Source organism: Lemur catta, chromosome 5 (genome assembly GCF_020740605.2).
Source record: "Lemur catta isolate mLemCat1 chromosome 5, mLemCat1.pri, whole genome shotgun sequence".
Classification (NCBI taxonomy): Eukaryota; Metazoa; Chordata; class Mammalia; order Primates; family Lemuridae; genus Lemur; species Lemur catta.
In genome coordinates, this window is record NC_059132.1 from 91,987,883 (window position 1) to 92,012,869 (window position 24,987).

Here is a 24,987-nt window from a genome sequence, read left to right on the forward strand (position 1 = left end):
CGCCAGCAAGTGCCGCTGTGAACAGGGTTGGTATTTGGGACACTAACTTTACATTTGGAGTTCTCTCTACAACAAACTACTAACCAAAGTCCAACCAATATGGCCTTAAGGTTCCGTTCAGCTTGACTGAACTTTAGACAAGCTTATTCCTGACTATAGGCTCCTGACCTTCCTTTTCTTAGGACATTTACCCAAAGAAACTTGAAATTGCAAATCCTTTCTTTGTCCCTTTGATTGTAAATCTTTTCCCAGCCTCTTGCCAGTTTTAGAACCCAGGAGGATCCTTTCACAAAGACCTTGGAGCCATCCCTTTGAAATGAAAGATAGGGCCCCTGTCTCTCAGTCTCTGCCAGTAGGTAGGAGGTTGACATTGATAAAAGACACCTAACAAATACAAATGGTCTAATTACATTGACCAGCCTTCCCTCAACAACCTCCAGTACTTTCCCCTTGACTTGTCCCAGCATTTAACGATCTTCCTGCCTTTCTTTTAGTTGAGTTGACTGTCTCTCCCTTATTGAAGTAGTCTTGACCCCTTTGGCAATAGTTTTGGATAAAATGTTCCTTGCCATTTTTAACAAGTGTTTGTTGCTATTTTTCTTTGGCAAGTCCTGGAGAAGCTCATTCTACATAAGTTGAACTTGTAATAATAAACAAGTGGATTTGAATGGCACAAGTGGTTGGCAGTAATGGATATTGTAGTGTAACTATGTAGATCTCCCTTTCCAATGGGAAGTCTTTCCCCCAGCTTCTAAGTGGTGACTGCAAACTGCCCAGAGAAGCATCTCTCTTTGAGAAACATCTTCAGAATGTAGCTACCTCCTATGTATAATGATTGTCCAAAGAGCGGTTACATATACCCAGCCCCATTGTTTCAATTTAGGACAACTTTGAAGAGCCATGCTAGCTCCAGAGGTCCCCGTGGGTTTAACTGAGGTCTCTATTGCAACTGTACCATAGTTCAGACTTGTCTCTCCGCCTGAATACTTCTGTTTCCTTTAATGTCTTAGAGGTATTGTTCGTAAGAGCACTTCCCAGAAAAACTCTATCTCAGAGTCTGTTCATAGGGATCACAATTTAAGAAATTCTTCATATGCAGCCATTCTTTAGAGCACATTCATTACTATTTTTACAATGTTAAACTTTACCCCAGTCCTGTGATTCGGGACTACACAACTGATTTTCTTAATAGGGAAAATACTGTTTCACATTAAGAATGACAAGATAGCTATTCAAATAGAAATGTTATTTGTAAGATTATATTTATCTTCTTAATTTTACATTGACAACAGCTTTGACTCAGTCTTGTTAGTATGATAAAAAATATATAAAAGCATAGTTACACTGAATATTTATATATGTATTTCCCAGTTCTATTTTATTGCCATGTACATTTTTTAACATTTTGAAAACTATTATTATTATATAAACTGTGAGAATGAGTTATACAGTCTTCATTCTAGTAATATCCTAGGAAAAGTCATTTTTGCTGAAAATTTTCAAACTACTAATTTTACTGATTTCAATGTTTTGTACATTGTTATCAAGTCGCTTTAATGGTTTTTAACACTCACACACATCTTGTTTATCATGTAATTATTGGAGGGTGTTTATTTCTTTACTCTTTCTTAGCATTCTGGGAAATATGGGTGTCTGTTAATTTGTCAGTGCAGTTTTCATCATCTGAAGCAACAGTACTACCAATTCTCTTCTCACTGTGTTAATTTCACATAATGCTTTATTATAAAGGCAGCTGACAAGCTCCCTTGGTGCTCCGAATTTGCTGTGTGTCCACAGCCTTACTTTACTTTCTATTATCACAAAATGCACAAAATTAATAGCCCATTGTCTCTTCATTTTTCTTGACTTGGTGGTTATTTTTCCTAGAACAGACATTTGATTGAATCATTTAGTGTTTAGGAGTAGCCTATATGTTTAACTTTGTGTTTATTTTCACCTTTCCTGTTAAAGTGTGACCAACCTGATAAAATGAACCATGTCTTTCAGAAATTCCATAAATCTATCAATTTGTGGACACACAGCAGGTACTCCAGATCTTTAACAAATGTTGGCTTGGACAGATATGACTTCTATAAATACTGAAATATTATTTCAATATGTTTTAATTCCTTAATGAGCAGAGTTTTAGTTAAAACTGTGTTTTTGGTTTGGTAAAAAAGTATCTGGTAATTTTGATGCTCCCTGGAGTTTTTCATGGCTTAGAAATCAAAAGATTGGCTATTATAGCAAAAGAATTTCTAAATCTCAAACATAAATGCTTAAGAAATAGCTCTGCAAAAACAATCTAATTTCAAATCTAGTTTGTGATAAAGCCCATTTTCCAATAAGCCTTCCCACTTTGCTAGAATATATGATTCTCAGCTTACACAAACCACACAGAGAGAGAGATATAGTGCACACATTTTAGTCTCTAATTTTCTTTTCCAGAATCTTACCTGAAGCTCAAACGCATCATCAAAAACTTTGGCATCAAAACTATTCAAGTGACTGATAACAAACTCCCTTAATGTCAAAAGTCATTCCATTTTTCTATCAAGAAGAATAAGGCCATACTTAAACATATTAAAATATTATTCACTTTGACAACAGAACTAGTTCCAAGACATAAACTATTGCTATATTAGAAAGGAGAAGCAATCAGTATTTTTCACCGCCTAAGAATCTCTATACTACAAAAAAAATCCATCACTTCTAATGAAATTGGTAAGTACCTAGGAGGCAAATGTCTTTTTTTTATTTCTAGTCTGATCTCTGGTTTGAAATGAGCAGTTGTAGTTAACTCACTTTCCCATTAACCAGAAAAATTTAGCCAATAGTGAGTATATTCATCAAACGTTTTTTAAAATGACATGAAATTTTCATTAAAATTGAAAGAGCTATTATTGTTATATTTAAAATACATCTGTAGATTATTCTTAATATTAAAACTGGGAATCACAATTTACTTTTACTTAAATTATGTGGATTATTCAATAAAACTTTAACTTAGATCCACTTATCTAAAAGATAGTTATATTTTTGAGTTTATATGTAAGTTTTTTAATACAAAGATTGCCTTCAATTCCTGCTTACAAAATGATTATGTTGTATAATTTATGCTTTCTTTGGTGTGTAACTGGTTTATCATTAACCATAGTATCTATTTCCGATAATATTCTGGTAAATTCGTCTTATATATTTTCTCTTTATGATAGAAACAAGTGAATCTACATGAAAATTTGAAACATTAAACTGGAATAAAAAGTTATCAATAGAGTATGAATGTAATGCTATAGTAAATTAATATTAAATATCAATATTCTATGACTTCATATATGTTTATATCCCTTTTTTAAAGATATTAATTAGAAATTACTTATAACTATCCCTCAGTTATAGGGATAGTTATAACTATCCTGTTTCCAACTTGGAAACAATTGGAAATTATATTAATATTTTTAGGCTGAAATATTCTTAAGAAATAATTTTCTAAAAAGAAAGAAGTCCTGAAGTGTTGTTTTAATAGTAAAGTTAATAAAGAGTAAAAATCTATACATTAATAAAACAAATTACATTTGAAATATGGAAATTTTTCAGAAAAATAAATTGGTTATAAATTTCACTTTGTATAGCTAGAATTCAGTAGCTGTAGTTTTTCTTCATAACAGTTATTTAATGTTAAATTACGTATTTACCTGTGTGACTACTTGATAAATGTCTGTCTCATTAGGGAAAAAACTCTATGAAAGATGAAAGCATATCTGTTTTGTTCTCTATTTATCCTCCAAATTACACTTTGTCTGGCACATGGAATTAGTTTAATATATTTACTGAATAAATTAAAAATAAATGAATAATACAATTTGGAAAACATTGCTCATGCAATGATTTGTGTATGACCAGGCACTGAACTAATAGAAATGATTGTAAAACATAACAATTGACCATCTGAGTTTATTGATAATATGATGCACAATTTTATGTACAATGTCATGCTTTAGAATAGTCTTAAAGTATACAATTTGAAGTAAGACAGAGAGGTAGATATACAGCTATTGATACCTTGACATTTCTGGCTCTAATTTTTCTAATTTCAGAGTGAACTTGAAATCAGAGTCATCTGGTTTTATGATCTTTCTGTTTAACACTAAGTACTAGCAATTTATAACAAGAATTCTTATTGTCTCAATGAGATTTTGCTCTATAATTAATTTTATAAAATTTCAAAGTAGTAGTCAGTTCATTGTAGGTATTTGACTTTGTTTCTGGGTTCTCTATTCTGTTCCATTGGTCTGTGTCTACTTTTATACAAGTACCATGTTGTTTTGGTTACTATTGCTTGGTAGTGTAATTTGAGGTCGAGTAATGTGGTGTCTCCATATTTGTTCTTTTTGCTTAGGATTGCTTTGGCTATTCATGCTCTTTTTTTGGCTCCTTATGAATTTTAGAACCGTTTTTTTCTAATTCTGTGAAAAATGATGTTAATATTTGGATAGGAATTTCACTAAATCTGCAAATTACTTTGGGCAATATGGACATTTTAATGATATTGGTTCTTCCAATCCATGAGCACGGGATGCTTTTCCATTTGTTTGTGCCATCTACAGTTTTTTTCATCAGTGTTTTGTAGTTCTACTTGTAGCTATCTTTCACCCCTTTGGTTAAGCATTAATATATTCTGTTTTTTTTTCTTTTTTTGCAGTTATTGCAAATGGGATTTAGTTCTTGATTTGACTTTCAGTTTGGTTGTTACTAGCATATAGAAATGCTACTGAGTTGTGTGTGTTGATTCTGTAACCTGAGACTTTACTGAGTCCATTTATTAATTCCAGGAGTCATTTGGAGGAGTCTTTAGAGCTTTCTAAGTATAAGATAATACCATCAACAAGCAGGGATAGTTTGACTTCTTCTTTTTTCCAATTTGGATGTCCATTACTTCCTTCTTTGATTGCTCTCGATAGGATTTCCAGCACTATGTTGAATAGTAATGGTGAAAGGGGGCATCCTTATCTTGTTCTTAGAATGCTTTTAACTTTTTTCCATTCATTATGATGTTGGGTGTGGTTTTGTTATATATGTCTTTTATTATTTTGAAGTATGCTCCTCCTATGCCTAGTTTTTTAAAGGTTTTTATCATGAAGAAATGTTGGATTTTGTCAAATGCTTTTTCTGCTGTTGTTATGCTGTGTTGTTGTTTTTGTTGCTGTTTGACTATATAAGCTTCATCCACCTAGGTACAGCCATTGGCCTATAAGAAGTATTATGTACAAAGTGTTTTACATAATGTAAAACATAGTTTATGTAATTTTAACTAGTTTGTATTTTTTTCCAAATAGCAAAAAAATAGGTTAATGTTCTGTTTGCTGATTTCATGACTAATAACTGTTCAATGAGAAAATATAAACACATTCTAACTTTGCATGTAACTAAACCATTGCTATGGTAATGATATCAAGAAATATAATCATTATGCTTTTAAAATAATTTCACCATTTTCCATTAAATAGGATAGTATATTTCTAAATCTATTCAGTTATTAATAGATCAACTGCAGTGCTCCCTTTGATCTGAGGAAAATGGCAATCAAAGACAATTGACAGAGGTTTAACAATATTTATAGTATGATACAGTATTAAAATAATCAATGCAACTCTCAAAACTGTATTTTCACTTTAAATAAAATGCTAAAGTTTCAATTCTTGGATTCTGTTCTGCCAGTAATTGTGCCAGATTGTATTCTGATAATTTTCCACCATGGCAAATAAATATTATCAGTTAAAGCTGCTTCAAATATCAAACAGAGTTGTGTGACTGTGGCTGTTTACAGAATGCCAGTGTCTATCTCATATAACTCAGTCTGTTGATAGTATGATACTTATCATTTAAGTCAATATGTACAGGGTTTCTGGAAGCTGGGCTTATGCATCCGTTGTTATTGGCTAGGCTTTTCTCATGGCAAAAAGAGAAGCATTTATAATTTTTCAGATATTTCATTAGTATACTAATTATATCATATCTTATAAGTTGTGTAGAATTACAAAGACTGAAATTTATTTACATTTTTTCTATATATTGTATCATAGACAATCCTTTGACAATGACAGGATTAAAACACAATTAAGTCAAATACATTATAAAAGTCTTAGAGTTGGAATCGACTTTAAATATCACTTATTAAAATATATTATCCCATGTGCAATTAAAGTTCATAACAAGCACCCATATTGTGATATGATGGAAAGAACAACTAGAAATCAGGAGACCTGAATTCTAATTCCTTCTCTACAACTGATTAAAAGTAAGAATTTGGGCAAAACTCTTAACCTCTTTGAACCTCAGTTACCTCATTTATTATCAGTATTAATATTACCTAGATTTCCAACTCTTAGTTATCAGTATAAGTGATGCACTGTTGATACAGTCAAGGAATAGTTCCAGAGTAGTCTGTCTTCTCTTTCCTTTTTACTAAGGATATCCTTTCTTTCTCCTCACAAAGGGCCTCTAGTTATGAAAATATCTTGGATTCTCCTTGAGAGGGCCTTTGGGGTTATAAGAGCTGTTTGTTACTGAGGCATTTTTTGTCATATTTTGTAAGAATAGACATCACAGTAAAAGTATAGGATGTGTATATGTGTATACTCAAATGCATATGATTTCAAACTCCTATTATCAATTGGTCATTAAGTGGAGAGTGATGTAATCTGTTAGCCAACAGGATTTTATACACACTGTGTCAGCTAGGACAATTTTTCAGGAATAGAGATAAGTCTTTCTCTTCAGTGTTTCAACTTTTAGAAACTCTGAGGCATAGGGTATTTCCAAGAGCAACTCTTTGAATAGTAACAATTTCATACTCTAATTGGGACATAGCCACATTGTTTATTAGAATACCTCAATCAGTTGGTGGATGATGTCAGGAGGTTCATACATGTTTTGCTGTTTTTGAAAAAAGAGACTTTCAGAAACTCAAGACTAAATGAAGTGGTTCATACATATCTAGGGGGAACTGACATGTTTTAGAGTCTGTGGTGTCTAAATATTGGTTGACTTTTTCAATCATCCAGTTATTCACTGTGAAAGTGAATGTTGTGAACATCAAAGATCTTTTGGGAGAAGTCATTTCATCCTTCAAAACATCTATAAATAAATATATTTGGCATCCATAATATTGCTGCAAATGTCTTCATGGGACATTTGGCAGTGATTACTCATGTGTTTTAGAAAAGGTAGTCATTTGAAAATATTTCTTAGAAGTCATTAGGTTTATCCCATAGGAAATGTGTTCTTCAAGAATATTTTCACTGACATTATATATACTAAAATGTGGTCAAAATAAAGCAAAATATATCAAAATTGCAAGGCTGAGAAAAATTTTAACTTGGAATTAGAGTGCTCTGAAAGTATTTCAAAGACTACAGAGACGATAAGTCTAATACTGGACCCTCAGAATTTTTATGCCGTTTAATTGTATGTGTGTGCACTCTTCATAATGATAATGAGGGTAGTCAGTATTTTGTTGCCTTTTTTAAATAAAAACTTGTAGCCCTCAAAACCAATGAATGAAATGGATTCATAAATATAAGGAATTAACAATTATTGCCAAAGGAAATAAAAGAAAATGCAAGATCAAGAAACTGCTCTTAAAAAGACAAATTATTATCCATAAAATATCAAGCCGAGCAGAAAAACACAAAATTACCACCATTGCCTGCCCAAAAAGGCATCTAAACATAAGTGAAGAACTAAAGGAGGGCTGGAGTATGGTGCCCAGCAACAGATGTGACATGAAAGCTAGAAGAGGAGGCTTTTCAGAAAGTGGAGGAAGCAAATGAATGCTATGAACTTTTTATGATAAATGTTGAAGAAATTTCTTGTTCTGATAAACAGGTGCATTAGGTGAAGAAAGTAGGAACCAACTGCAGAAAATTTTACAATCTAGGAAAAGAATGTGAGGAGGCCTTTATCTATTCCAACAGGTATGCAACATAGGAAACTACATTTTTTTGAAACAATTTCCTGAGCTACTAAAATTTGTACTGACGGTATTCCTTAACCATAAAAAAAGCACACTTCAGAAAAGAAAGTAAAAATCTGAACTTAGTTGATTTCTATTATTTGAGTGGAAACAAAGAAGTAATTATCAGGCTTTTAAAAATGGATAAGATTTAGTAGAAATGTCAGAATTCACTGGATGTGATCTTGGTGTTGTACCATCATTATACCCCAATGAATTTCTTGACCTGGAATTTAGAGTCAACATTCAAATGAAGAATTACACAAAAAAACAAGATAGCCTCAAAGCTGAGGAACACCTAAAGGTATATAATGAGTTAAAGAGAATTCTCATTAAAATTGAAGATGTTATAAAAAAACTCATAATGACAAATTGGAAAATTCTTCAAAACCTTACAGTACATTTTCATCAAGTTTCAAAAACTTGACACCAGTAAAGAATATTAAAATAATATTTGAGCCATGTGTGATGTGCCCCAGGAAGACCACTACCCAGTTATTACTTTGGTACTCACTGACTGTACAAGTCAAGTCAGAATGTTGTTTTAGTCACCCCCAATACAGTGCACATTAGTCACTCACCATTTTGGTTCTAAAATCGATTGTCTAAATGTAAAATATTTTATTTTTGTGCATAGATTCCCCTTCACTCCCAGCATTATTCTCACCCCATAAGTCATTTACCTTCTCTTTGTCCATGAGAATCTTTTCTTTTCTTTAACCCTTATCATTAAATATGCTCATTTTGTAGCTCATTGAATTACTTACAATTTATATGAATGATAGCATGGAAATATCAATTAATATAATTTTTCTCTGCTCCCTTTTTACTCTACTTAACTTAAGAATGAAAGCTCTGAAAAAGTTTGCAATAAGTAAGTGTATGCTATCATTCTCTGTTTCAGAATGTAGCTTATTCTACTATCCACTCAAATCTACTGATCACGATTGTTTCCTTTATCCTCATTTTGATTACTTACAAGTATTTTTCATGTATAAAAGCTTCATCTGTATAATACACAACATTTATTTGGTGAGACTTTTTTTTTTCTTTTTTTGCCTGAATTTATTTCTAATGCTATTTTTTCTTTTTGAAAAAAGTACATATAGTAGACCATTTTGTTCAATTTTTAGATGCTGGTACTGCTGATTACTATTTTCTTTATTTGTAAATTCTACATCAATAATATATTAGGAAAGTTTCTCATTTTTTCCTAACACTAAACATTTTTTTTTAATTCCTTCTTAAATTGAAATTTTTCCTATGAGACTGTCAGGAGTCTATAATGACTTACATGCATGAAACTATGTGAGAAGTGTTCTCTATTTTTTTATACAAAATGTAAAAATTCTCTCTTCCTTTCTCTCTCTCTCCCCCTCTGTCTCACACACACACACACACAAACACTGGCTTAAGAAGCAATCGCAAGGGGAATAATTGATTTATAAACAAGGGTGAGTACAAATTAAAAATAAAACATCTAGTAAACATGTAGGTTAATACTTTAAGTATTTGTTCAAATCCGAATACTTTCCAATAGTGAATGATATTGTTCTCAAACATTCAATTCTTACGGTATCAGAGACACGTTAACTTTTGTGAAAGCAGTTTTCATATACTCCTCTTTCAGCCTTTTTAGGTAAAATACAGTTGTTATCCATCTGGAAGAAAATAATTTTCTTGTATTTTACTGTTAGTGCTTGTGAGGAAGCTCTGTGGCTAGCGTGTGCTCCAGGGCAGGCTTCAGAAATTGGAAGAAAAGGTGAGTAGCAGCAGGCAGGTGAGACATGCTCTTTATTGTCGGGGGGTGGGGGGATGGGGGGGTATAGCAGTGGCAAAAAGCATGGCCGAGAATATGGCAAGTGCTTATATGTGGCTCTGAACAGTAGCGGCAACCTGCCATGGGAAAGCATGATCACATGGGTTCACATAAGAGATAACATCTTGGTTACATGAATATGTTGACTCATGCCTCCCTGGAAGGCTGGCTAACAGGGGGGGAGGGGGTGGAAAAAACACTGTGGCAGTCATCTTAGTTTGGCCTAAGAAACCTGTTGCCTATACAAATAAATTTCCCTTATATTCCACCCGTTAGGTAATAGGTTTCATGGCCCACGCACAGGCCTATAGGGAGGCCCCTTGGGCTTAAATGCCACAATACAGGAACAACATAGTATTATCAGACCATAGCCAGCAGCTCCTGATACTAAAAGGGTCCAATGCCAAGAGGATGAGAGACATCATTGCTGTAGTGGGTTTCCAGTTAACTGTTGGGTGGCCTGTAGTTTGCCATCAACTTTCTTCAATGCAGAGGAAATATCTTCCTGGTGATCAGGTATATATACACAATATTCGGTATGTGTGACTGCATATGAGCTGTAGTGAGGAGATCAAGAGCCACGTGGTTTTGTAAAACTACTTTTTTCATTTGAGTATCCTCATCTACCAGGAGGTCTAAGGCCTGTTGGGTTTGATTCAGGGCCCGAGCAATATGTTTCACTAGGGTATTTACTTCTATTTTTACTTTAATGGCTCCACCCCCAGGGGAAGAGATAGTTGTCAGGTAGAATCACCATGGAGTCTGTTTCACGCAGTGTCAGTGGAAGAACATGGCATTTCCATTATGTGGTTTCTTGATAAAGGTGGGGAAGACCTTCCTTGGGACATATTGCCATCCCCACATGCACCTCAAGTGCACCTTCCCGTTGAATGAGTGGCAAGATAAAGCCACCCAAACCAGTGGTGCTCTGCTAGCCAACATTGAGCTTTTTATGTAGGTAATCAGACAGCGAGGACCTTAAACATGGCCCAGTTATTAGTGCAGACATGTAAAGCGGACGGCTCATGCATGATCACCGCACACAATCCAGCCCATTGTCTCTTCTGTCCCTGCCTCATTTTAAACAAAGTTTTATTATGATTCATGTCTCCACAGGAGGGAGACTCCATCCTACAAGGTACAGGTTCTCTTTTCTGGATGGCTATTACCATCCACTGGGCACAGGGGCTGTAACTGGACCCATCAGTATACCATGCCTTCACTGGAGGGGGACTCTGTTCTTCAAGGCATGGGCTCTTTTCCCTGGGTATTACCATGGTCTGAGGGTCAGTATCAGACATAAATTTAACAGGGCCCGATATTGTTTGTAACTTTGCAGTCAAAGGGTTAGAGTTGAACTCTGTTCGTTGCTCCAGGTAAGCTCCCCACTTCACCAGAATGGGCATCTGGGCTGTCCTTGATTGTGGGCTGGTTATTCATGACCTCACTCATCCTGCTATGGGGTATGTGGTGCATGTTAGCACCTTAGACTGCCCAGTTATAGCTTCACAGGCTTGAAGGGCTGCATACACACCCGCCAGCTGTTTTTCCACTAAGGAATAGCGCTCTTGGGGGTCTTTTCAAGTCTGGGAGCAAAACTCAATAGGAACTCACCACTTATGTTGGCATTGCCACAAACCCCAGCCCATCCCCTTGAGTCGACTGTCCCATCGAGGACAAATGGCTATGAGTGGTCTACTACTTGTAGCACCTGGGCCTGTGCAATAGCCCTCTTGGCTACTATAAAGGAGGCCTCTGCCTCCAGGGACCAGGCCCCCTGTGCCCCTTTTTACACAATGAATACAATGGCGGCAACAGTTGGGCCAAGTGGGGAATGAATATATGCCAATACCGTAAAAGCCCCACAAACACCTGTATCTGTTTCACCACAGTAGATCAGTGGAAGGCCTGAATCTTATCTATGACTGCCTTGACCAGACAACACCAAAGAATTTGACTAACAAGCCAGGTCCCTGGACCTTGGAGTAGTCCACTGCCCAACCCCATTGTTCTAACAAGGTTTGGAGACTGGTGGCAGCTTCTTCTAGATCTGTAAGGGAATCAGAGCTTAACATTATATCATCAATATAATGAAACAAAAACACTGAGAATGGCTGACTCCATGTGACCAAATCCTATGCCACCAAACCATGACATATGGTTAGGCTGTGGATGTAACTTTGTGGTAACACCAGAAATATCCATTGTCATTCTTCCCACATGAAGGCAAATTGATCTTGACTGTCCATAGCTACGTCCATGGAGAAAAAGGCATTGGCCAGGTTTATCATATAGTGCTACTGTCCAAGTATCAAAGTCAGCTGATCCAACAAATCCAGTATGGATGGTACTGCTGCATGCAGTGGGGGAGTCACTTTATTCAGTTCTCGGTAGTCTACTTCGTTCTCCAACTTCCATCCGGTTTCTTAACCAGCCAAAGAGGAGAGTGTAATGGACTGTGAGCAGGGTACACTATGCTGGGTTTTTCCAGCTGCGATATGGTCTGTGAAATTTCTTTGTGCCCCCCAGGCAAATGATGCTGTCAGGTGCATACCACACGATGAGGTGTGGGCAAAACCTGTGGTGGCTGATGGGGGTGACCACACACCACCAGCTTCACAACCCTAAGTTGGAGGCAGAACTCACCCACAGAGGTGGTTAGGGTTAAGCCACACAGAATGTCAACACCCAGAATATATTCCTTCATAGGGGACACATACACAATGTAAGGCCTAGGGGCCAAACGCCCTATTCCCAATGGAATAATCACTTCTTTAACTTCGACAGTTTGCCCACCATGGCCATCTATGTAGGCCATCTGTCAGCAAACTGCTCAGGGTTTCCATAGGTTAGGGAGCAGTCAGCTCCCGTGTCCACCAAGGCCAAAACCTGCTGCACATTCATAGGGGACCAATGAATAGCAAGTTCCACATGTGGCCTCCCATCATCTGGGGTCTCCTCTAACCTGGTGCCTTGGCCTAACTCCTAGTCTATATAAAAGAGGGGGGTTTCACCATAAAATCTTGGAGCCACACACTGCGGATCTCTTTGGTGGGCATCTCAGCTCCCGGCCTCTTGGATGCTTTCATGAATCACTGGTGGGGAGCCAGCTGATTCCACAAAGCCAGCAATACCTCATTAAGCTGTTTATCTATCTTCTCTTTACTTCTGCTAGTAGGAGGGCTAGCCACATCTCGGTTTGAGACACCTTCTGGGCCCTTTGTACTGCCTTCTTCTGTAGGGGGCCCTGAGCTCGCAGGCCCTTTTGGGGTCTTTGTAGCATATGTACTCGTGTCTTCCCTGCTTTCTGCTCTTCGGCATCTCCTAGAGCTGCCATGGCAGTGGTGACCTCATGTATCTGCTTTGCCTCATAGGGAGTGAGCACAGATCCCAGCGATCAAAATGAACCGGGGGGAGCTGTGGCTAAGATTGTGCCATGCATGCATGTAGTCAAGCGCTCCTCATTGCGCCTCCACCAGTTATCTACTGCAATAATGGCTTGGCGCATTCCCAACTCCCAAAGAATCAGAATTAAGTCCGTGTATGAAATCCACTTACGTTTTCGGTAGTTCTCCCGCGTCGTCCCACTCTGCGTGAGCGGCAGCCATAAGCCTTTCAAGCAAGGGTCCAGCGCCCTCACCATGGCGGCCACCTGTCTGTAGCCTCTGCCTCAGGGAAGGCTGTGTAGTTATGGATGCCAATTGCTCCATCTCCCTTGGGGAGCACAGGACGCTGTCCGTCCCTTCATCCCATAAGGGCAACAACCAGGCAGGCACAGTCTCCCCAGGATGCTGCCTGCCCTGTCCCCGGCCCCGGCAGCTCTGAGGGGCAACGTAGGCAGAGTGAGACACAGGCCCCATCACCGTAGCTGCGCCCGCGGCTCCTGGGGGGGGGGGGGGCGGGGGCCTCGTGGGTCGCGCATGCTCCATTCTCTGTTTTACGACAGCCGAGGGGCGTGCGCCCTGTCTCCCGCGTACTCGCAGCTTCCTCAGCGTTCAGTCAGACCGCTAAGTTAACTCTGTCTCCAACTCCTGCAGGCAGGCTTCCAAATTTTCCTCTGTTTCTTCTAACGCCCCATCTGGGCTTCTCGCCACAGGACATCCTCGCGCTGCTCCCCGAGGGCTGTGAGGAGCCCGCCCCGCCGGCCGCTCGCTCCTCAGGCTGCCGCGACCGCCCCAAGGCCTTCAAGGCCCCTTCCAGGCAGGCAGGCCCGCGTTCCACCTGCTCCCACCCGTGCCGGGGCCCAGGACAGAACTGCTGCCTCTGGCTGCCGCCATCCTGTAGGAGGCCACCTGTCCTGAACTGCTGAGGTGGAGGGGACACTCACCCCTCAGGGTCCTGCCAGACTACGTCAAGTGTGAGGAGGAAGCTCTGGCTAGCATGTCCTCCGACACAGGCCTCAGAAGTTGGAAGAAAAGTCGAGCGGCAGCGGGCAGGTGAGACATGCTCTTTATTGTTGGGGGGACACAGCAGTGGGGAATAACATGGCCGAGAATATGGCAAATGCTTATCTGTGGCTCTGAACTATATTGGCAACATGCCATGGGAAAGCGTGATCACATGGGTTCACATGGGAGGTAACACCCTGGTTATATGAGTATGTTGACTCATGCCTCTCTGGAAGGCCAGCTTATGGGGGTCGGGAGAGGGGCCCAGCCGAAAAACACTGCGGCAGTCCTTTTAGTTTGGCCTAAGAAACCTGTGGCCTATACAAATGCAATTTCCCTTACAGTGCTTAACTAAACATATATCTCTTAGAGAAACTACACTGGAATTCAATTCATGTGAATTTATTTTGTAATGAGATTACCAAGTATTTCTCAACTAGAGGATTAAGAAAGTTGTCTAGGTTTTCTCACTATTTTTTTTTTTTCTTGGCGGTGAGAGCACATGAAATCTACTTTCTTAGCAAATGTCCAGTATACAATACAGTATTAACTGTAGTATTCATGCTATACATTCGATGCCTAAACTTATTCATACTATGAAACTGTAACTAGCTGAAGTGATGGTTATACAACCTATTTGGGGAAGATCATTTAGTTGATCTGTTTAATGCATACATATATATTCACACACATATGTATATATGTTTATATGTATATTTAGGTATGCATACTTAGGTATTTAAGTAGGTATCTGTATGTGTATATATATATATATATGTCAGAATAGTTTTATTAATAGATTTATGGAACTATTGCAAAGATAATATAGGGGGTTTCTAATACCTCACACCCAATTTTCCTTATTCTTAACATCCTTTATTACGGTATGGCACATTTATCAGAACAAACAGCTTATTATTGATACATTATTATTATTATAACAAATCTATACTTTATTGAGATTGCCTTAGTTTTTACCCATTTTTTTTCTCTGTTCCTGAATCTCAACCAGGTTACTACATTATGTTTAGACATCATGTGTGTTTAGGCTCCTCTAGGATGTGTCATATTTTCATACCTTCATTACTTTTGATGATCTTGACAGTTTTAAGGAATAATGGTCAGGCATTTTATAAAGTTCCCTCAATTGGATTCTGTCTGATGTTTTTCTGATGATTAGAATGGAGTTGTATGTTTTGGGGAGGATGACTACAGAGATAAAGTTCCATTCTTATCCTTTAATTACAAGGGTACATGCTAACAACTATTGGTGTTACCACTGTTGATGTTAACTATGATCACCTGGGTAAGGTGGTGTTTGCCAGGTGTATCTAGTGTAAAGCTACTCTTTTTATCCCTTTCTACACTGTACTCTGTTTAAGAAGTAATTACGTGAAGTGCAAATTTAACGAGGGAGGAGTTATGCTTCACCTTTTTGGAAGGAGGATTGTTTATATATATAAAGTATTTGAAATTCTTTTGCATGGGGATTTGTCTATTTGCCCCCCCATTTATTTATTCAGTAATTTATTTATATCAGTATAGACTCATATTTATTTTATCCCTTGGATTATAATTTGATATTATTTTGTTATTTTACTGCTTAAATTGTTCTAGCATTGGCCTTTGTGAGCTTTTTCAGTTCTTTCTATGTCCTTTTGACTCTGTGTGTGTGTTACTTCGTTACTTTCTAGCACTACAGAATGCCACTACAGACTCATCTTGTTTATGGTGTTGCCTTCCCCAACCTAAAATTAACCATTTCTTCAGGGACACCTAGCACCCACTTTTTTTTGTTGTTTGTTTTGTTTTTTTATGATGATATTAGAATTGGAACCAGAAACCAGTATCTGGGCACTAACAGTTATAAAGGGATGTTGTTATTTCAGACTTCTCAGCTATCTGAACAAAGAAATAGATGTGGATATGCTAACTATGCATATATACTTATCATTAAATATTTTTATATGTATCTATTTATCTGCTACTGCAGTAAGCAATTCATGAATTCATACTGATGTTTCTACCTCTTTTCCGGTACCGTATAGATCATTCTAACCTTCCTCCTTTACTTGCCTATAACCTCCCACTCCAACAGTGAGAAAGATAGGCCTGAGTATCAAGCTCTCCACTATAAATCCACCTAATTGTTACATTTAAGAGTAACAATGTATAGTGGTATCAAAATTGTTAAGGTATATCCTGAGGAAAACAACTTTAAAACTAGAGAACAGTGCTCATGTGCAGTTTTCTCTGCCTTTAGCCTTACCGTCTCCCCGGTTTCCAGACTGACTAAAGACAGCACCTTTTCCTCTCCTTCCTTCACTGACTTATTTGTCCATGGTAGTACAGTTAGACTGTTTTGTCAGTCCACATTCCTACAACTAAGTTTTAAGAGTTCTTTATATATTTGGGATCCAACTTCTTTATTCACTATGTGGTTTACAAAGATTTTCTACCAGTGACTGCCTTGCCTTTTCTTTTCTCTTAGCAGTATCTTTAGCTATTTCCCACAAATTTGGATGAATTGCATTTTCATTTTCATTTAGTTCAAATTAAGTTTTAGATTTCTCTTGAGACTTCTTCTTTGGTCTATGTGTTACTTAGAAGTATGAAGTTTACTTTTTAAATATTTCTGATATTCTCATTTTATATCATAAGGAAGCTCTACTGAAGAGCAGAGTATTAGGTTATTAAGTATGAAATGTCTGATTTCCTTAAGTACTAAGTTTGACAGTTAATATCCTGACATTTCACATTGACACTCGTTCTTTGAAAAATTTCATTGTGAAGGTACATCCTCATTTTTTCAAATGCATAGTTTGGTTTGTGATTATCTTTCAAATTTTTGAGAGCAATTTTTATAAAAACATGGATAAGTCAAAAATTAATTATTTTTGAATATGAGTTCCATTGTGGAACCAATATAGCACAGACTGCTTGAAATATCAATGAAGTGTTATGGAAGGATGTGGCTAATGAATGCACAGTACATGGATGGTTTGAGAATTTTTATTCTGGTGATTTTAATCTTGAAAATGAGCCACATGGGTGACCTGAGACCAAGGTGGACGATGATAAGCTGAAAGGAATCTGTCTCAACATATGCATGAATTAGCAGCAAGGTTTGATGTTACTATTCCATCAATATTGGACCATTTGAAACAAATCAGCAACACAAAGAACCTGGATAGATGGGTACCACATGAATTAAATGAGTGTCAGAAAGAAATCACATCAAAGCTTGCATTTCTTTGCTGTCCATCTTCTAATTTGTTAAAAAAGATAATAAACTTGCCATAGGATTATTCTATGATAAAAAATACTGAGCCCAAACCAGTACACTATAAGTATCCAATAAATGCCCAGCCTCTTTAATATAGTGTAAAGAATGCTGGTCCTACATCATAATGTCTGGCTAAGATTCATGGCCCTCTCACTTGAATAAAGGCCAATTTTGAATAATTCATTCAGCTTTCTTAGCCCAGCCTTGGAATTTACCAATTTGAATAACCTACTAAATCTATGTCACATTTTTTATTTTGATGTTTTTCTAAATGACCCTCAAAATAATGTGTCAATATTCTTTTTTTTTACTGTAATGTGCTATATAAATGCAAAACATTATTAAAAGAGAGCTATCATCTCAACTATGTGTATGAACTTATTATGTCCTAATACCTTTTTGGCCATGAGCCTACTTTACTTTTCAATATAAAATATAGCTAACAAACAATAGCTTAGTCACAAATTTGATGGTCATTCAACATCTTCATTTTATAAAAATAAACTTATTTCTACCTGCTCACATTCCTTATCAATTATGTGGTTACTTAAATTAGTTTCATATTTCAGTTTAGTAGTAATAGCTAAATCAGTATCAAGATTGAGAAATTTGGCCACTAACTGAGCACACAAAACTTTATTAATCTTCAATGTTCCTGTAGTCTGTACACTTAAGCAAATCTTTTTTATTAATATATGTGATAAGATTTCTTGCAGGTTAGTTGGAGATCCTTATTAATATAATTAATAAGTTCTTTGCTGACTACTTCAAATTATTTTAACTTCTGTTGATACCCGAATTATAAATTCCTTAGGTGAATTGGTTATTAGAATATAACTAGCTTTTTGTTTTTTTCTTTAGTAGATCTAAGCAGATAAAAAAATAGAATTAAACTTGATGGTACCCTTCTCTGAGTGATAGTTAGTTATGAAAAATAGTTAAGTATATGATTTAAAAAGTTGTTCCTGAAGGCATTGATTCTAATCCTCTAGTTTTCAATATTTAATGTAGAAATATGCCTAATATTCTTTACTCTAGTAAATTATGGTAGCTAGATTTTGGAACAGTTCAAAAATTTTGGCAATCATTCAATAATGTATAAATGATTTAAAATGATTAGCTTTTTCAACAGAAACTAAAAAATATATCCTTATTCATGAAAATACATATTCTGTGAATTAACATTGCATTTATCCTATAGGGATATTTGTATTTTCAAAATTGTCAATATATATCAAAAAGCATATAAAACACATATTTTCAAATTTCAATCTAAGTCCCAATATAAAGTATAAAAATTAAAAGCTTATTCAAGATCATAGATTCAATTACTTGAGAAAATTAATAAAAATATTCTTCCATTCAGTGGATATTAGATAGTAAATTATTTTTAGCCAATCCTGTGTTAAATACAAGAAAGCTATCAGTAACATGGAGAGAAATGTAGAACACCACTTGCAAAGGAAAATAATGTCTGCATTGCTTTTTCTAGAAGCTGCAAGTACATACCATGTTGTTAGTATATAAATGAGCACAGTGGTAAATAGTACTCTTTATTCCAAATGCCTCCTACAGTCTCTGCCATAGCTATATCTTCTCTGGGTATGGAGTATACTTCCCTGCCTCATAGACATCAGGTTTGTACACGAAGTTGCTTGTTCAGTGGAATTTGGGCGGAAGTGGCAGAGCATCTTTTCTTAGCATAAGTCTTAAGAAGCCTAGTGAGTGCCATTAGCTTTCTTTCTCTCCTGCATCCATTATGAGAAGGCCATGTTATAAGGATCCATTGATTCTTCAGCATGTGTCCCCCAATAAGACATAGGTAGAGAAGTCCTGAACACAACCTGTGGTTTGTAGTCTGGAGACAAGCCAGGCTGACCAGACAGGGCACCTAATCCCACAGATAACTCCCAAACTAGTGAGCAGAAAGTAAAACTTTTGCTGAAAGCCTCTGATTTGGGAGTTGTTAGTTATACAATATTATCACTGCAAAATCTTCATACTCTTTTCTGTAATACTCATATCAGCAATAAAGATATGATGTTTTGGTTTGTGCAGTTAGGAAAGTTATCTTCTATAATTGTGTAATGCCTAACTTTTGAGGTGTGTGTTGGTAAATAGCTCAGGGTTTAAATAAATATTTGCCATTCATCATCTTAAGAAATAGGACCATTATTTATAAATGTATGCAGGAAGCAGAGCTGCAAAAGTTATGGTTGAGTAATTTAAAAAGGTGTTTGTTCTCTCTATATTGAATACCATATGCACACAATTCTTATGATTGCATATTTCAATTTTTGTGAGAATATAAACAAAGAGGAATAATGACATATAATTGATCATTATATGTATCATTACTACTGCTTGCAATAAACTATGCTGTGTAAAAAGAGGCAAATTTCTTCCAAGAAATGAGTAGATACACCAAATTCATATATAAAAGCAAAAATGACAATTCTAACTTTTAATGTTTCATACTTACAAATATGTAAACATTGCTCAATGAACATCTAACCTATTGCTTAAAATTACAAATAAAAACAATAGGTAATTTTTACAGAAAAATACTAATATTTGCCTTCTTTTTGGTTTTTACCTGGGTGTACTAGAGTATATATAAATGGGGAGAGAGAGAAGTATATATATATGCACATAAATACATACATACTTATGTTTATGCTGGGAGTTCCTGTGCTAGATGTATATATTAAATATATTTAAGATTGCTCTATCATTTTGTTAAATCGAATCCTTTATCATTATGTAATGACCATCTTTGTTTTTCTCTTATTGTTTTAAAGTCTATTTTATCTAATATAAGAATAGCTACTTCTACTCACTTTTGTTTTCCATTTACATGGAGTATTTTTTCCAATCCCTTTACTTTGAGTCTATGGTAAGCTTTATGAATTAAATGGATTCCTTGGAGACAGCATCTATTGAAGTTGTGATTGTTTTAATCCATTCCACCAATCTATGTTTTAAGTGGTGCATTTATACCATTTACATTACTGTTAATATTGATATTTGAGATACTGTACCAGTTACTATGTTCATTACTACCTACCTGCTTTATTTTCTCCCTTATAAAACAGTAAGCTGTTTTATAAGAGCTGTGAGTTTTTACTTTTGGTTTTTAAGAAGTAAATTTCCCCTTCCTCCAAGTCATTCTCAGCTCATATATATATATATATATTTTTTTTTCGTGTTGTATTTCCTAAACAATGTGGCTTTGCTGAGGTCCTGACAAAATGATTTCTCTTACTATTTTTATATTTGTTAATCTTAATGTTGTATTTTCCCTAGAATTACATAGAGTTTTTTTTTCCTTTTTTACTGAACCATAAATAAATTCTTTCCATGTATCTGCACTTAGGCTGAATGATATGGAGTCATACTACAGCACCAATGGGTTTTAAGTGATGGGACAGTGCAAAAGGATGTGAAGCATTTTGCCCTAATGGATTATTCTGCAATCACTATAGAAAGCGTTTTTTGTTACAAAGCAAAATATATCCTACCATAAAACTGCATCATCTTCATGAATAAGGAAATCACATGCAATTCTATTTATTTATGTAACTATATTATACTTTGTATTTTATGGCCATGAAGTAAAAGAATAAATTTTTTAAAATAGCTTTCCTGGGCACTCACAGGTATTTGACTTCTTTACCATAGAGCCAGGAATAAAAACGGGGAGGAAAGTTAACTATTACTACAAAAATTACAATGAGGAAACTATTTTAACATTCTTAATTGAATGATAGGATCCTAGTAAGAGTGGATATTATTTAGTTTGTTATTTGAAAATTTTTGTTGTATCCATTTTCATTTCTGTTTAAAATTTTAAAATTATGCCAATTTTTGTTTCTGAACTCACCTTTCTTCTTTGAAGTAAATATTACCAAGTAGAAATACTTTATTATTAAAATCATTGAAATCTCTGAATATAAGCTCTATATGTTTATTTGTTCATTAATATCTCTATTTGAAAATATCCCTCTGTCTTATCTACACACAACTGACGTATAAGAAGATCATTAGGGAGAGTTAGATCATCTTTTGTTTAGTCTAAATTTTAAAACAAAATTTTTTTCTAAAGAAAATAATTTCTTCGCATGAGATAGAGCAAGAAAATAATTTTTGTTTTATTGAATCAGCAAGTTTAAAGCATAACTCCATATCTTGGACTTAGGTTTTGGCTATATACACCAAAATACATTAATAAATACTGTATGGCAATATAATTTTCTGGTGAGATGTATCAGATAGACAAATGGGATGGAAAAAGCTCAGGCTTTAGTCTAGCCAGGGCTAAAGCTCCGATTATAATTCTGATTCTATCATTCACTGGCAGTGGGACTGTGTATGTCCCTCAAGATTTCGCCTCATAAGTTTCTCAGGTGTTAACATTAGGGAAATAATGTGTGGGATATGTTATGCAGCAGTAGATAACTAGGAAAAAAGATAAATGCTATCTCTTTTATAAACCTTTGCATAAGAATTCCCTTCATATGTGTTTTCCATGGTTTCTAAACTTCTAAAGCCTCTAAATGTAATTTCCATAACCATTGCCCATTATTGTCATTGCTATTTTATATGTGCAAATGCCAAATATCACCATTTATATTAAGCATTCTTAGAGGGCAGACTATAGCAAAGAATTTATTTTATTTAAATAATTATAACAGTATCACATGTTAATGCAAATAAAAAGAAAGGATTCAATACAGTATGGAAAATACCTCACAGAAAATGGAGTTAGAAAGATTGCACGTTCAAATGTAATCTGAGTTAACCTTTAGTAACTGAGCAATTCAATGCATTAAATAATACTGTATATTTTGATAACATCAATGGAGTTCATTAAAACACATTAATAGTACATAAATAATACAGAAGAATGAATTAAGGCCAGAGATGATTTTAAACATTGGTTCCTTTTTGTGGCACGCTATAGGGTTTGAAATTATATCTAGTTAGATTTTTTAAAAACCAGCTGTTTAAAAAAAAATTGCTGTGTCTCACAGTTAGTATGTTGCAAACATGGATGTGTAACCCACATATTTGAACTCTAAATATATCTTTTTAATTTTACCAATGTATATATAGAAAATATTTTCATGCTGAAATTATTTGTTACTTGATTTGCATGTAAAAATAAATATTTTTATCAAAACTTTTTAAATTCAGACATTTAATGATGCCAAATAAATTTTAACATCGCTAATTGTTAGAAAGTCAAATAGGTAGTAAAAAACTCCAATATACTATTGGTATTTAGAAAATAGGGTGATTTGATTTAGCTCTCTGGTATTTTAGAATATTCTTTTTTTGCATCCACTCTAATGTTTTGTTTTGTTTTGATTTATTACTTTCTCCCGTGTCTGTTTGCACTCTTTCTATTTGGACAATTAATGAAAAAGGAATTCATTGGCCCATTTAAATAAATTTCCTTTGAACTTATGTTATATTAAATGGTGGCTCTTTTAAATAGGCCATCCCCTTGAATTCAAAAGGGAGTACAGATAAATTAAACCTTTTTCATTTAGACTCTATTGACCTGATTCTACTATAATGTATTTTCGTAAACACACATCTGTTGTTTATCATGAAAGACTAAAAGTGTATTATAATTAGAAATCTGCCAGTAATTTATTTGCTCCTTAACCACCTGCTTCATACAGGACTATATTATCTATGATAAAATATTCTTTTATAATAAAAATAATGTCTGTATGAGAAAACATCATCCCAGGTTTTGAAAATCATTTTGATTTTAGTGTTATTCTTATTTTCAATAAGTGCTTTTGTGTCATGTTGGCAGTTATCTAGCAAGTAGAGACTATTGTTTTTTGAAAATATCCTTTTCTATTAACAGTGTCTTAATTATATAACAAAATGACTATCTTGGCCAATCAAAAAGCTCATTTATTATTCTTATTATTCCCTATAATTACACAGTATATCTGACTCACAAAAACAGCTTTTTCAACTTTTCTTCACTGAAAAAGTCACTTTATTTATCCTAAAAAAATGCTAATGATCATAGCATTGTTCTTATCACTCCATTGTTAAGTTAAAATATCAGAATAATAATGACTATTTTTAAAGGACTTGTCTCATAAATATAATTGATATTATCTACTGAGTTTAGTTTATCTTTAAGATTTAGTAATGCTAAATCATCAAATAGGTAGACCAAGCACACACTTGAGACCAATAAATCAAGGAATCAAAAATAAAGGGCAAATCATATTTCAAAGATAGGAGAATTTAAAATTTTTATATCATTGATCTAGAGTTCTGTTTTTATTTTTTATTTTTTTAATTTCAGCATATTACGGAGGTACAAGTGTTTAGGCTACATATATTGCCTTTGCCCCACCCAAGTCAGAGCTTCAAGCATGTCCATTCCCCAGATGGTGCACACCGTACCCATTAGGTGTGAATATCTTTTTTAAAGACCATGTATATTTGGGTGTATTTGTGGGCTATCTATTCTTCTCCAGTGAAACATATCTATACTTACTCCAATACCACATTGTATTGATTACAGTAGTTTCATATTAATCTTGTACTCTGATAGTGTGAGGCTTCATATTTGTTCTCTTTCAAAATTGTCTTCGTATTTTAGGGATTGTTTTGGCATTTCCATAGAAATTTAGAATTCACTTTATATTGAGATTTTTATAGGAATTATTTTGATTACATAGGTTATTTAGGCAAAATTGACCTACAGTATTAATACTGCTGAATCTTGTGTTATATGAACATAGTATAGCTTTTTATATATTAGGTCTCCTTTAATTTCTTCCAAAAGTGTTGAGGCTTTTAGAGTAAAGATTTTACATGATTTTGATGCTATTGTAAATAGTATATACATTTCCAATTTTATTTTAAATTGCTTTTTAAAGTTAAAAATATGTATAAATACCAGTACATACAAACATGATTTTTTTGAATATTGACCTGTATCCCTGCTACACTGACTTATAAGATCTGGTAGCTCTTTTGTAGCTTGTGTGTGGTTATCTATTTGCACAATCATAACATCTGCAAGAAAAATATTTTATTTCTCTCTTTTTAATCTTCATTACTTTTCTTCCATTATGCACTAAGCAGGACCTCCAAGACACAGTTGGATAGAGATGGTGGAGGTATACATACTTGGGTTGTTCCTGAATTTATGTAAAAAAGCACTCAACTTTTACTGTTAAGGTGATAAGGTGTTGGCTGTTGTTTTTTCATAAATACTATTTATAATATTTAGAAATTAACTCTTTTTTCTAGTTTGCTGAAACTTTTAATGAATGTATATTGGATATTTAATATTTTCAAAACATTTTCTGCATCAATTGAAATGATTATATATATTTTTGTCTTGTCTCTTAATCCATATGGAGAATTACATTGATTTACTTGGAATGTTAAACCAATCTTGTGATACTGGAATAAATGCTCCTAGTGGTCTACT